The sequence below is a fragment of the Pomacea canaliculata genome, linkage group LG12 (genome assembly GCF_003073045.1).
Source record: "Pomacea canaliculata isolate SZHN2017 linkage group LG12, ASM307304v1, whole genome shotgun sequence".
Lineage (NCBI taxonomy): Eukaryota > Metazoa > Mollusca > Gastropoda > Architaenioglossa > Ampullariidae > Pomacea > Pomacea canaliculata.
In genome coordinates, this window is record NC_037601.1 from 10515210 (window position 1) to 10527626 (window position 12417).

General features: G+C 35.3%; 1 long non-coding RNA gene across 1 annotated transcript; it reads right to left on the bottom strand.

The window, feature by feature from the left end:
• Positions 1–620: 620 nt before the first annotated feature.
• Positions 621–12117, bottom strand: LOC112553298. Its single transcript, XR_003097025.1, has 2 exons — positions 12001–12117; positions 621–679 (listed from the first exon to the last, which is right to left on the bottom strand). It is a non-coding gene; the product is annotated as an uncharacterized LOC112553298 (long non-coding RNA).
• Between the last annotated feature and the right edge of the window lie 300 nt (positions 12118–12417).

Consider the following 12417-nt stretch of genomic DNA (forward strand, 5'->3'; position numbering starts at 1 on the left):
CTTGTTTATATATTTTTTGCAAGGGAAATCACAGATGCCATGGCACTCCTGGAGATGGCAAGGAAAGGACAGCATCTCTTGACAGTGTTGTTGTCTATGACCAGAAAGTGACGAGAGGTAGGATGCATTTCCTTTTATTTTTTTTTCTATTTTTTGCATTTTTTGTGTTCTCCTTCTAGCTCTGATTGTGTGCTTATTCATCGCTACCTATTTTGCTGGCTTTCTTTTTCAGAATCTTTGTTTAATTGAGGAGTAAAAGACTCAGGTATATGTGACCAATATATGATATCATTCGATGGGAGCGTATATCATTAAAGGAAGAAAAAATGAAATGTTTTGGTATCTTTACTAAAGACTAACCATTCTAACCTTTAAAACTAATACCGTGTGTGTGTGTGTCTGTGTATGTGGCTTTATGCAATCAAATTTCCACGTGTTTTCGACTCAATTTGATTATTTGTTTTTATGATCTTGTTTATATATTTTTTGCAAGGGAAATCACAGATGCCATGGCACTCCTGGAGATGGCAAGAAAGGACAGCATCTCTTGACAGTGTTGTTGTCTATGACCAGAAAGTGAGGAGAGGTAGGATGCATTTCCTTTTCTTTTTTTTTTTCTATTTTTGCATTTTTTTTGTGTTCTCCTTCTAGCTCTGATTGTGTGCTTATTCATCGCTACCTATTTTGCTGGCTTTCTTTTTTCAGAATCTTGTTTAATTGAGGAGTGGAAAGACCCAGGTATATGTGACCAATATATGATATCATTCGATGGGAGCGTATATCATTAAAGGAAGAAAAAAATGAAATGTTTTGGTATATTTACTAAAGACTAACCATTCTAACCTTTAAACTAATACCATGTGTGTGTGTGTGTCTGTGTATGTGGCTTTATGCAATCAAATTTCACGTGTTTTCGACCTCAATTTGAATTATTTGTTTTTATGATCTTGTTTATATATTTTTTGCAAGGGAAATCACAGATGCATGGCACTCCTGGAGATGGCAAGGAAAGGACAGCACTGACAGTGTTGTTGTCTATGACCAGAAAGTGACGAAGGTAGGATGACTATTTTTTGCATTTTGTGTTCTCCTTCTAGCTCTGATTGTGTGCTTAAATTTCATCGCTACCTATTTTGCTGGCTTTCTTTTCAGTTGTTTAATTGGAGTGTGCGATGGGAGCGTATATCATTAAAGGAAGAAAAAAATGAAATGTTTTGGTATCTTTACTAAGACTAACCATTCTAACCTTTAAACTAATACCGTGTGTGTGTGTGTCTGTGTATGTGGCTTTATGCAATCAAATTTCCACGTGTTTTCACTCAATTTGATTATTTGTTTTATGATCTTGTTTATATATTTTTTGCAAGGGAAATCACAGATGCCATGGCACTCTCAGCATCTCCCTATGACCATGTTTTTCATTTTGTGCCTTCTAGCTCTATTGTGTGCTTATTCATACCTATTGCTGGCTTTCTTTTTCAGAATCTTTGTTTATTCAGGAGTGGAAAGACCCAGGTATCAATATATGATATCTTCGATGGGAGCGTATATCATTAAAGGAAGAAAATGAAATGTTTTGGTATCTTTACAAGACTAACCATTCTAACCTTTAAACTAATACCGTGTGTGTGTGTGTCTGTGTATGTGGCTTTATGCAATCAAATTTATGTTTTCGACTCTATTTGATTATTTGTTTTTTATGATCTTGTTTATATATTTTTTGCAAGGGAAATCACAGATGCCATGGCACTCCTGGAGATGGCAAGGAAAGGACAGCATCTTCTTGACAGTGTTGTTGTCTATGACCAGAAAGTGACGAGAGGTAGGATGTTTCCTTTTATTTTTTTTTCTATTTTTTTGCATTTTTTTTGTGTTCTCCTTCTAGCTCTGATTGTGTGCTTATTCATCGCTACCTATTTTGCTGGCTTTCTTTTTCAGAATCTTTGTTTAATTGAGGAGTGGAAAGACTCAGGTATATGTGACCAATATATGATATCATTCGATGGGAGCGTATATCATTAAAGGAAGAAAAAAATGAAATGTTTTGGTATCTTTACTAAAGACTAACCATTCTAACCTTTAAACTAATACCGTGTGTGTGTGTGTCTGTGTATGTGGCTTTATGCAATCAAATTTCCACGTGTTTTCGACTCAATTTGATTATTTGTTTTTATGATCTTGTTTATATATTTTTTGCAAGGGAAATCACAGATGCCATGGCACTCCTGGAGATGGCAAGGAAAGGGACAGCATCTCTGACAGTGTTGTTGTCTATGACCAGAAAGTGAGGAGAGTAGGATGCATTTCCTTTTTTTTTTTTTTCTATTTTTGCATTTTTTGTGTTCTCCTTCTAGCTCTGATTGTGTGCTTATTCATCGCTACCTATTTTGCTGGCTTTCTTTTCAGAATCTTTGTTTAATTGAGGAGTGAAAGACCAGGTATATGTGACCAATATATGATATCATTCGATGGGAGCGTATATCATTAAAGGAAGAAAAAATGAAATGTTTTGGTATTACTAAAGACTAACCATTCTAACCTTTAAACTAATACCGTGTGTGTGTGTGTCTGTGTATGTGGCTTTATGCAATCAAATTTCCACGTGTTTTCGACTCAATTTGATTATTTGTTTTTATGATCTTGTTTATATATTTTTTGCAAGGGAAATCACAGATGCCATGGCACTCCTGGAGATGGCAAGGAAAGGACAGCATCTTTGACAGTGTTGTTGTCTATGACCAGAAAGTGAGGAGAGGTAGGATGCATTTCCTTTTATTTTTTTTTTCTATTTTTGCATTTTTTTGTGTTCTCCTTCTAGCTCTGATTGTGTGCTTATTCATCGCTACCTATTTTGCTGGCTTTCTTTTTCAGAATCTTTGTTTAATTGAGGAGTGGAAAGACCCAGGTATATGTGACCAATATATGATATCATTCGATGGGAGCGTATATCATTAAAGGAAGAAAAAAATGAAATGTTTTGGTATCTTTACTAAAGACTAACCATTCTAACCTTTAAACTAATACCGTGTGTGTGTGTGTCTGTGTATGTGGCTTTATGCAATCAAATTTCCACGTGTTTTCGACTCAATTTGATTATTTGTTTTTATGATCTTGTTTATATATTTTTTGCAAGGGAAATCACAGATGCCATGGCACTCCTGGAGATGGCAAGGAAAGGACAGCATCTCTTGACAGTGTTGTTGTCTATGACCAGAAAGTGAGGAGAGGTAGGATGCATTTCCTTTTATTTTTTTTTTTCTATTTTTGCATTTTTTTTGTGTTCTCCTTCTAGCTCTGATTGTGTGCTTATTCATCGCTACCTATTTTGCTGGCTTTCTTTTTCAGAATCTTTGTTTAATTCAGGAGTGAAAAGACCCAGGTATATGTCCATTCGATGGGAGCGTATATCATTAAAGAAGAAAAAATGAAATGTTTTGGTATCTTTACTAAAGACTAACCATTCTAACCTTTAAACTAATACCGTGTGTGTGTGTGTCTGTGTATGTGGCTTTATGCAATCAAATTTCCACGTGTTTTCGACTCAATTTGATTATTTGTTTTTATGATCTTGTTTATATATTTTTTGCAAGGGAAATCACAGATGCCATGGCACTCCTGGAGATGGCAAGGAAAGGACAGCATCTCTTGACAGTGTTGTTGTCTATGACCAGAAAGTGACGAGAGGTAGGATGCATTTCCTTTTATTTTTTTTTTCTATTTTTGCATTTTTTTGTGTTCTCCTTCTAGCTCTGATTGTGTGCTTATTCATCGCTACCTATTTTGCTGGCTTTCTTTTTCAGAATCTTTGTTTAATTGAGGAGTGGAAAGACCCAGGTATATGTGACCAATATATGATATCATTCGATGGGAGCGTATATCATTAAAGGAAGAAAAAAATGAAATGTTTTGGTATCTTTACTAAAGACTAACCATTCTAACCTTTAAACTAATACCGTGTGTGTGTGTGTGTCTGTGTATGTGGCTTTATGCAATCAAATTTCCACGTGTTTTCGACTCAATTTGATTATTTGTTTTTATGATCTTGTTTATATATTTTTTGCAAGGGAAATCACAGATGCCATGGCACTCCTGGAGATGGCAAGGAAAGGACAGCATCTCTTGACAGTGTTGTTGTCTATGACCAGAAAGTGACGAGAGGTAGGATGCATTTCCTTTTATTTTTTTTTTCTATTTTTGCATTTTTTTGTGTTCTCCTTCTAGCTCTGATTGTGTGCTTATTCATCGCTACCTATTTTGCTGGCTTTCTTTTTTCAGAATCTTTGTTTAATTGAGGAGTGGAAAGACCAGGTATATGTGACCAATATATGATATCATTCGATGGGAGCGTATATCATTAAAGGAAGAAAAAAATGAAATGTTTTGGTATCTTTACTAAAGACTAACCATTCTAACCTTTACCCTTTAAACTAATACCATGTGTGTGTGTGTCTGTGTATGTGGCTTTATGCAATCAAATTTCCACGTGTTTTCGACTCAATTTGATTATTTGTTTTTATGATCTTGTTTATATATTTTTTTGCAAGGGAAATCACAGATGCCATGGCACTCCTGGAGATGGCAAGGAAAGGACAGCATCTCTTGACAGTGTTGTTGTCTATGACCAGAAAGTGACGAGAGGTAGGATGCATTTCCTTTATTTTTTTTTTTCTATTTTTGCATTTTTTTGTGTTCTCCTTCTAGCTCTGATTGTGTGCTTATTCATCGCTACCTATTTTGCTGGCTTTCTTTTTCAGAATCTTTGTTTAATTGAGGAGTGAAAAGACCCTGATATCATTCGATGGGAGCGTATATCATTAAAGGAAGAAAAAAATGAAATGTTTTGGTATCTTTACTAAAGACTAACCATTCTAACCTTTAAACTAATACCGTGTGTGTGTGTGTCTGTGTATGTGGCTTTATGCAATCAAATTTCCACGTGTTTTCGACTCAATTTGATTATTTGTTTTTATGATCTTGTTTATATATTTTTTGCAAGGGAAATCACAGATGCCATGGCACTCCTGGAGATGGCAAGGAAAGGACAGCATCTCTGACAGTGTTGTTGTCTATGACCAGAAAGTGACGAGAGGTAGGATGCATTTCCTTTTATTTTTTTTTCTATTTTTGCATTTTTTTGTGTTCTCCTTCTAGCTCTGATTGTGTGCTTATTCATCGCTACCCTATTTTGCTGGCTTTCTTTTTCAGAATCTTTGTTTAATTGAGGAGTGGAAAGACCCGTGACCAATATATGATATCATTCGATGGGAGCGTATATCATTAAAGGAAGAAAAAAATGAAATGTTTTGGTATCTTTACTAAAGACCTTAAACTAATACTATGTGTGTGTGTGTCTGTGTGTGGCTTTATGCAATCAAATTTCCACGTGTTTTCGACTCATTTGATTATTTGTTTTTTATGATCTTGTTTATATATTTTTTGCAAGGGAAATCACAGATGCCATGGCACTCCTGGAGATGGCAAGGAAAGGACAGCATCTCTTGACAGTGTTGTTGTCTATGACCAGAAAGTGAGGAGAGGTAGGATGCATTTCCTTTTATTTTTTTTTTCTATTTTTGCATTTTTTTGTGTTCTCCTTCTAGCTCTGATTGTGTGCTTATTCATCGCTACCTATTTTGCTGGCTTTCTTTTTCAGAATCTTTGTTTAATTGAGGAGTGGAAAGACCCAGGTATATGTGGATATCATTCGATGGGAGCGTATATCATTAAAGGAAGAAAAAAATGAAATGTTTTGGTATCTTTACTAAAGACTAACCATTCTAACCTTTAAACTAATACCGTGTGTGTGTGTGTCTGTGTATGTGGCTTTATGCAATCAAATTTCCACGTGTTTTCGACTCAATTTGATTATTTGTTTTTATGATCTTGTTTATATATTTTTTGCAAGGGAAATCACAGATGCCATGGCACTCCTGGAGATGGCAAGGAAAGGACAGCATCTCTTGACAGTGTTGTTGTCTATGACCAGAAAGTGACGAGAGGTAGGATGCATTTCCTTTTATTTTTTTTTTTCTATTTTTGCATTTTTTTTGTGTTCTCCTTCTAGCTCTGATTGTGTGCTTATTCATCGCTACCTATTTTGCTGGCTTTCTTTTTCAGAATCTTTGTTTAATTGAGGAGTGGTATATGTGACCAATATATGATATCATTCGATGGGAGCGTATATCATTAAAGGAAGAAAAAATGAAATGTTTTGGTATCTTTACTAAAGACTAACCATTCTAACCTTTAAACTAATACCGTGTGTGTGTGTGTCTGTGTATGTGGCTTTATGCAATCAAATTTCCACGTGTTTTCGACTCAATTTGATTATTTGTTTTTATGATCTTGTTTATATATTTTTTGCAAGGGAAATCACAGATGCCATGGCACTCCTGGAGATGGCAAGGAAAGGACAGCATCTCTTGACAGTGTTGTTGTCTATGACCAGAAAGTGAGGAGAGGTAGGATGCATTTCCTTTTATTTTTTTTTCTATTTTTGCATTTTTTTGTGTTCTCCTTCTAGCTCTGATTGTGTGCTTATTCATCGCTACCTATTTTGCTGGCTTTCTTTTTCAGAATCTTTGTTTAATTGAGGAGTGGAAAGACCCAATATATGATATCATTCGATGGGAGCGTATATCATTAAAGGAAGAAAAAATGAAATGTTTTGGTATCTTTACTAAAGACTAACCATTCTAACCTTTAAACTAATACCGTGTGTGTGTGTGTCTGTGTATGTGGCTTTATGCAATCAAATTTCCACGTGTTTTCGACTCAATTTGATTATTTGTTTTTATGATCTTGTTTATATATTTTTTGCAAGGGAAATCACAGATGCCATGGCACTCCTGGAGATGGCAAGGAAAGGACAGCATCTCTTGACAGTGTTGTTGTCTATGACCAGAAAGTGACGAGAGGTAGGATGCATTTCCTTTTATTTTTTTTTCTATTTTTGCATTTTTTTGTGTTCTCCTTCTAGCTCTGATTGTGTGCTTATTCATCGCTACCTATTTTGCTGGCTTTCTTTTTCAGAATCTTTGTTTAATTGAGGAGTGGAAAGACCCAGGTATATGTGACCAATATATGATATCATTCGATGGGAGCGTATATCATTAAAGGAAGAAAAAAATGAAATGTTTTGGTATCTTTACTAAAGACTAACCATTCTAACCTTTAAACTAATACCGTGTGTGTGTGTGTCTGTGTATGTGGCTTTATGCAATCAAATTTCCACGTGTTTTCGACTCAATTTGATTATTTGTTTTTATGATCTTGTTTATATATTTTTTGCAAGGGAAATCACAGATGCCATGGCACTCCTGGAGATGGCAAGGAAAGGACAGCATCTCTTGACAGTGTTGTTGTCTATGACCAGAAAGTGACGAGAGGTAGGATGCATTTCCTTTTATTTTTTTTTTCTATTTTTGCATTTTTTTGTGTTCTCCTTCTAGCTCTGATTGTGTGCTTATTCATCGCTACCTATTTTGCTGGCTTTCTTTTTCAGAATCTTTGTTTAATTGAGGAGTGGAAAGACCCAGGTATATGTGACCAATATATGATATCATTCGATGGGAGCGTATATCATTAAAGGAAGAAAAAATGAAATGTTTTGGTATCTTTACTAAAGACTAACCATTCTAACCTTTAAACTAATACCGTGTGTGTGTGTGTCTGTGTATGTGGCTTTATGCAATCAAATTTCCACGTGTTTTCGACTCAATTTGATTATTTGTTTTTATGATCTTGTTTATATATTTTTTGCAAGGGAAATCACAGATGCCATGGCACTCCTGGAGATGGCAAGGAAAGGACAGCATCTCTTGACAGTGTTGTTGTCTATGACCAGAAAGTGAGGAGAGGTAGGATGCATTTCCTTTTATTTTTTTTTCTATTTTTGCATTTTTTTGTGTTCTCCTTCTAGCTCTGATTGTGTGCTTATTCATCGCTACCTATTTTGCTGGCTTTCTTTTTCAGAATCTTTGTTTAATTGAGGAGTGGAAAGACCCATGATATCCATTCGATGGGAGCGTATATCATTAAAGGAAGAAAAAAATGAAATGTTTTGGTATCTTTACTAAAGACTAACCATTCTAACCTTTAAACTAATACCGTGTGTGTGTGTGTCTGTGTATGTGGCTTTATGCAATCAAATTTCCATGTGTTTTCGACTCAATTTGATTATTTGTTTTTATGATCTTGTTTATATATTTTTTGCAAGGGAAATCACAGATGCCATGGCACTCCTGGAGATGGCAAGGAAAGGACAGCATCTCTTGACAGTGTTGTTGTCTATGACCAGAAAGTGACGAGAGGTAGGATGCATTTCCTTTTTATTTTTTTCTATTTTTGCATTTTTTTGTGTTCTCCTTCTAGCTCTGATTGTGTGCTTATTCATCGCTACCTATTTTGCTGGCTTTCTTTTTCAGAATCTTTGTTTAATTGAGGAGTGGAAAGACCCAGGATATCATTCGATGGGAGCGTATATCATTAAAGGAAGAAAAAATGAAATGTTTTGGTATCTTTACTAAAGACTAACCATTCTAACCTTTAAACTAATACCGTGTGTGTGTGTCTGTGTATGTGGCTTTATGCAATCAAATTTCCACGTGTTTTCGACTCAATTTGATTATTTGTTTTTATGATCTTGTTTATATATTTTTTGCAAGGGAAATCACAGATGCCATGGCACTCCTGGAGATGGCAAGGAAAGGACAGCATCTCTTGACAGTGTTGTTGTCTATGACCAGAAAGTGAGGAGAGGTAGGATGCATTTCCTTTTATTTTTTTTTCTATTTTTGCATTTTTTTGTGTTCTCCTTCTAGCTCTGATTGTGTGCTTATTCATCGCTACCTATTTTGCTGGCTTTCTTTTTCAGAATCTTTGTTTAATTCAGGAGTGAAAAGACCCAATATATGTATCTTCGATGGGAGCGTATATCATTAAAGGAAGAAAAAATGAAATGTTTTGGTATCTTTACTAAAGACTAACCATTCTAACCTTTAAACTAATACCGTGTGTGTGTGTGTCTGTGTATGTGGCTTTATGCAATCAAATTTCCACGTGTTTTCGACTCAATTTGATTATTTGTTTTTATGATCTTGTTTATATATTTTTTGCAAGGGAAATCACAGATGCCATGGCACTCCTGGAGATGGCAAGGAAAGGACAGCATCTCTTGACAGTGTTGTTGTCTATGACCAGAAAGTGACGAGAGGTAGGATGCATTTCCTTTTATTTTTTTTTTCTATTTTTGCATTTTTTTGTGTTCTCCTTCTAGCTCTGATTGTGTGCTTATTCATCGCTACCTATTTTGCTGGCTTTCTTTTTCAGAATCTTTGTTTAATTGAGGAGTGAAAAGACCCAGTATCCATTCGATGGGAGCGTATATCATTAAAGGAAGAAAAAAATGAAATGTTTTGGTATCTTTACTAAAGACTAACCATTCTAACCTTTAAACTAATACCGTGTGTGTGTGTGTCTGTGTATGTGGCTTTATGCAATCAAATTTCCACGTGTTTTCGACTCAATTTGATTATTTGTTTTTATGATCTTGTTTATATATTTTTTGCAAGGGAAATCACAGATGCCATGGCACTCCTGGAGATGGCGAGGAAAGGACAGCATCTCTTGACAGTGTTGTTGTCTATGACCAGAAAGTGACGAGAGGTAGGATGCATTTCCTTTTATTTTTTTTTCTATTTTTGCATTTTTTTGTGTTCTCCTTCTAGCTCTGATTGTGTGCTTATTCATCGCTACCTATTTTGCTGGCTTTCTTTTTCAGAATCTTTGTTTAATTGAGGAGTGAAAGACCCATATCCATTCGATGGGAGCGTATATCATTAAAGGAAGAAAAAAATGAAATGTTTTGGTATCTTTACTAAAGACTAACCATTCTAACCTTTAAACTAATACCGTGTGTGTGTGTGTCTGTGTATGTGGCTTTATGCAATCAAATTTCCACGTGTTTTCGACTCAATTTGATTATTTGTTTTTATGATCTTGTTTATATATTTTTTGCAAGGGAAATCACAGATGCCATGGCACTCCTGGAGATGGCAAGGAAAGGACAGCATCTCTTGACAGTGTTGTTGTCTATGACCAGAAAGTGACGAGAGGTAGGATGCATTTCCTTTTATTTTTTTTTCTATTTTTGCATTTTTTTGTGTTCTCCTTCTAGCTCTGATTGTGTGCTTATTCATCGCTACCTATTTTGCTGGCTTTCTTTTTCAGAATCTTTGTTTAATTGAGGAGTGGAAAGACCCATGATATCATTCGATGGGAGCGTATATCATTAAAGGAAGAAAAAAATGAAATGTTTTGGTATCTTTACTAAAGACTAACCATTCTAACCTTTAAACTAATACCGTGTGTGTGTGTGTCTGTGTATGTGGCTTTATGCAATCAAATTTCCACGTGTTTTCGACTCAATTTGATTATTTGTTTTTATGATCTTGTTTATATATTTTTTGCAAGGGAAATCACAGATGCCATGGCACTCCTGGAGATGGCAAGGAAAGGACAGCATCTCTTGACAGTGTTGTTGTCTATGACCAGAAAGTGACGAGAGGTAGGATGCATTTCCTTTTATTTTTTTTTCTATTTTTGCATTTTTTTGTGTTCTCCTTCTAGCTCTGATTGTGTGCTTATTCATCGCTACCTATTTTGCTGGCTTTCTTTTTCAGAATCTTTGTTTAATTGAGGAGTGGAAAGACCCAGGTATATCCTTCGATGGGAGCGTATATCATTAAAGGAAGAAAAAAATGAAATGTTTTGGTATCTTTACTAAAGACTAACCATTCTAACCTTTAAACTAATACCGTGTGTGTGTGTGTCTGTGTATGTGGCTTTATGCAATCAAATTTCCACGTGTTTTCGACTCAATTTGATTATTTGTTTTTATGATCTTGTTTATATATTTTTTGCAAGGGAAATCACAGATGCCATGGCACTCCTGGAGATGGCGAGGAAAGGACAGCATCTCTTGACAGTGTTGTTGTCTATGACCAGAAAGTGACGAGAGGTAGGATGTATTTCCTTTTATTTTTTTTTCTATTTTGCATTTTTTTGTGTTCTCCTTCTAGCTCTGATTGTGTGCTTATTCATCGCTACCTATTTTGCTGGCTTTCTTTTTCAGAATCTTTGTTTAATTCAGGAGTGAAAAGACCCAGGTATCCTTCGATGGGAGCGTATATCATTAAAGGAAGAAAAAAATGAAATGTTTTGGTATCTTTACTAAAGACTAACCATTCTAACCTTTAAACTAATACCGTGTGTGTGTGTGTCTGTGTATGTGGCTTTATGCAATCAAATTTCCACGTGTTTTCGACTCAATTTGATTATTTGTTTTTATGATCTTGTTTATATATTTTTTGCAAGGGAAATCACAGATGCCATGGCACTCCTGGAGATGGCAAGGAAAGGACAGCATCTCTTGACAGTGTTGTTGTCTATGACCAGAAAGTGACGAGAGGTAGATGTATTTCCTTTTATTTTTTTTTTCTATTTTTGCATTTTTTTGTGTTCTCCTTCTAGCTCTGATTGTGTGCTTATTCATCGCTACCTATTTTGCTGGCTTTCTTTTTCAGAATCTTTGTTTAATTCAGGAGTGTATCCTTCGATGGGAGCGTATATCATTAAAGGAAGAAAAAAATGAAATGTTTTGGTATCTTTACTAAAGACTAACCATTCTAACCTTTAAACTAATACCGTGTGTGTGTGTGTCTGTGTATGTGGCTTTATGCAATCAAATTTCCATGTGTTTTCGACTCAATTTGATTATTTGTTTTTATGATCTTGTTTATATATTTTTTGCAAGGGAAATCACAGATGCCATGGCACTCCTGGAGATGGCAAGGAAAGGACAGCATCTCTTGACAGTGTTGTTGTCTATGACCAGAAAGTGACGAGAGGTAGGATGCATTTCCTTTTATTTTTTTTTTCTATTTTTGCATTTTTTTGTGTTCTCCTTCTAGCTCTGATTGTGTGCTTATTCATCGCTACCTATTTTGCTGGCTTTCTTTTTCAGAATCTTTGTTTAATTGAGGAGTGGAAAGACCCAGGTATCATTCGATGGGAGCGTATATCATTAAAGGAAGAAAAAAATGAAATGTTTTGGTATCTTTACTAAAGACTAACCATTCTAACCTTTAAACTAATACCGTGTGTGTGTGTGTCTGTGTATGTGGCTTTATGCAATCAAATTTCCACGTGTTTTCGACTCAATTTGATTATTTGTTTTTATGATCTTGTTTATATATTTTTTGCAAGGGAAATCACAGATGCCATGGCACTCCTGGAGATGGCAAGGAAAGGACAGCATCTCTTGACAGTGTTGTTGTCTATGACCAGAAAGTGACGAGAGGTAGGATGCATTTCCTTTTATTTTTTTTTTCTATTTTTGCATTTTTTTGTGTTCTC